We start from the raw sequence: 2789 nt of genomic DNA, 5'->3' as shown, positions 1-2789 counted from the left end.
AAAGACATGGAAGAAACTTATAAGCACATTACTAAGTAATCAGAAAACCTTGTACACTGTATGATTCCAACTTTATGATACTCTGGAAAAGGCAAAACTATGAAATCAGTGAAAAGATCAGGTACTGAAAGAGGTTATAGGAAATGGAGCAATAAATAGAATAGCAGAGAGAATTTTCAGAAAAGTGAAATTACTTTGTATAATAATATAACAGTGGGTATATGCCATTATAATTAGTCTAAACTTAGAGAATGTATGAAACTAACAGTGAACCCTAATATGAACTATGAACTTTGAGCGGTAAGTATATGTCAAGAGCTGTCATCATTTATAACAAATATGTTACTCTTCTACAGGCTGTTGATGGTGGGGGGGAAACTATGTCTATGTGAGGGCCGGGGTACATGGGAAATCTCTGTACTTTCTGCTCAATTTTAGTGTGAACCAAAAACTGCCCTTAAAAAATAAACTCTATTTTACAAACAGGAAGGAAAAAAAAAAAAGAAAAGAAACTGAAGATCTTCAATTGCTCAATATATATATGTATATATGTGTTTCTATATTTGTGAAAGACTTAGTCATGTAAACTTCAAAAGCATTTAGATTAAATTGTATGAGTCCTCTTATTTATCAGCCAAATTTAATGTAAGTCTTTAAGGCCTTTGATCACATAAATGCATGACATATAACATATATATAAATATACACATAGTAACAAGTTTTGTAATCTTTTGGAAATTTTATATACCTTTTTTACTTTGTCTCCTTTTAAAGAAGTTATAGAGCTTAACCCTTAGATGTTTATTTTTATATCAGGCTTTGTTAGAAAGAAGACAGTTTTTAAATATTTTTTAATGTTTGGGATTTTTTAGCTGTGTATTTAAATTTGTGAATGATCCTGGGCCTATTAGCATTTTCAATATAATTTTAATATTAGCATTTTATTAAGTTTAGTCAATTTCTTCTGCAAAATCTCCAAAGGCTGCCTTCCATTACAAATACAGTCTCCAAAAAAAGCTGCTTTACAAATTAGATGACTGGCCCAAGGGAGTAGCCACATAGGAGCCAAGGTTTCTGGAATGGGCATAGTAAACAGAACTTGACTTCTGTTTTATCTTATACTATCCTGAAGCCTATGTAATGTTTTCATATCAAACCCTTGATGAACCTTCTGCAAATTCCTTGTGGGTCTTGTTTTATCACTGAAAAGAAAATTAAGTCATTCAGATCTATTGAATTAGAGTGTTCCTGATATTTGGCTAGAGCCTTCCATATGGGGGTTAAAGTTTGAACTGGAAAGATGGATGTTGTAAGGTTTTCATTTTTAAAGGAATTCTTTTCACGCAATAGACTAGGAGAAGCTGGTGCAGGGGTTAAGGGGAAGTTGTTATAGGCATAGGAATCTCATATTTATGTCAAAAATTTGCTTTTTTTCCTGAAAGGTTTTTATCAATATCCACATGGAAAATCCATTTACAGGAATATAAGAGCCTTGCCCATGTTCCTTTAGCAATACTTTACCAATAAGTTCCCAAGTTTCCACATTGAGGATGCCTTCCTCAGGAAACAAGGACCAGTATTTTAAAATCCATTCCAATAATTCATTAATCTTTTGTGTCCACCTATAAGATTCTGCTTGCTTCTGCAACCATTTCAATAAGGTAACATAATGAGTTAAACTAGATAAATTCTGCCCCATTGTTACCAGTCTTAAAAGCAATTCCTCGGGACCAACAGTTAGTGTAGTGCCTATGTTGCTGGACTCCCATGTAGTCGACTGCGATTCGAGTCCTGGGTGTAGTGGCTTAAACTCATGCCAGGCGTGTGTGCGTGCATGCCCAGGATCCCGACAGGAGAATGGAAGAGAAGGGATTGTGGCATGGCCATCCACCCTGAGGGGTGATGTCTCGCTTTCTGTCTTTCTGTCTCTCTCTGTCTTTCTGGCAAGCTCATGTTTCTTGTAGTGAAAACCTCTACCAAAAAAAATGCAATTCCTCACATCAAGAGTTATAATTCACTTAATATAGTACGTGCACCATTACTCATGATTACTGGAGGAAAGTTCAACTGGATAGGGAAGAAATTCCTAGGGCTACAGGAATCCACCTCAAGGCAGGATGCACCAGATGGGATAGGGAGGAAATTCCTAGGATTCCAGGAACCCACCTAAAGGCAGGATGAGCCAGAGAGGAGAGAGCAGCGCCCCTGGTGGCTACTGGGAGATACTGCTTGACCCAGAAAGACACATTCTCTGATCTGAACTTCTCATCCCTGAGGGCCCATGTGGATGTGGACTGCCCACCATGGGACACTGCATCCATAAGCCCCATGGCAGCATATCCAGAAGGTCATCTTTCCCTCCCTCAGTATGTTAGGACAAGCACTGAGAGCTCGAGGCTCTTACTGGAAGAGTTGCCTCCTTGTTTTCTTATTTCCATTCCTTCTATTACCTGGTTATAACCAGCTAGAGACATGTCAGAGGTGCTTTTTTCAGCTTAACTCCTGCCTGGTGTCAAGTGGAATGTTATCCAATGAACTTAGCTACTACTTAATGATATGCCAAAGAATGTTTAAAATTATGGCAAAAATGGGACAGACTAATACATTTCACAATGAATATGATTTTTGTTCCTTTATTTTATAATTTTTCTGTAATCAGAAATGAGTTTGAGCTTTGAGCTATTTATTTATGTATTTTAATAGGAAAGGTGTGTGGTGGAGAGAGAGACAGACAGAGAGAGAGAGAGAGAGAGAGAGAAAGAGAAAGAGAAAGAGAAAGAGAAAGAGAA

The 2789-nt window shown here is 37.1% G+C and overlaps 1 pseudogene; it reads right to left on the bottom strand.

The window, feature by feature from the left end:
- LOC102489989 (polyadenylate-binding protein 1-like) overlaps positions 1-1699 on the bottom strand; it is a 4539-nt pseudogene extending 2840 nt beyond the window's left edge.
- Between the last annotated feature and the right edge of the window lie 1090 nt (positions 1700-2789).

Source organism: Tupaia chinensis, unplaced genomic scaffold (genome assembly GCF_000334495.1).
Source record: "Tupaia chinensis unplaced genomic scaffold, TupChi_1.0 Scaffold000134_1, whole genome shotgun sequence".
Classification (NCBI taxonomy): domain Eukaryota; kingdom Metazoa; phylum Chordata; class Mammalia; order Scandentia; family Tupaiidae; genus Tupaia; species Tupaia belangeri.
Note: the sequence above shows the minus strand (reverse complement) of the source record. Positions and strands in the feature narration are given on the sequence as shown.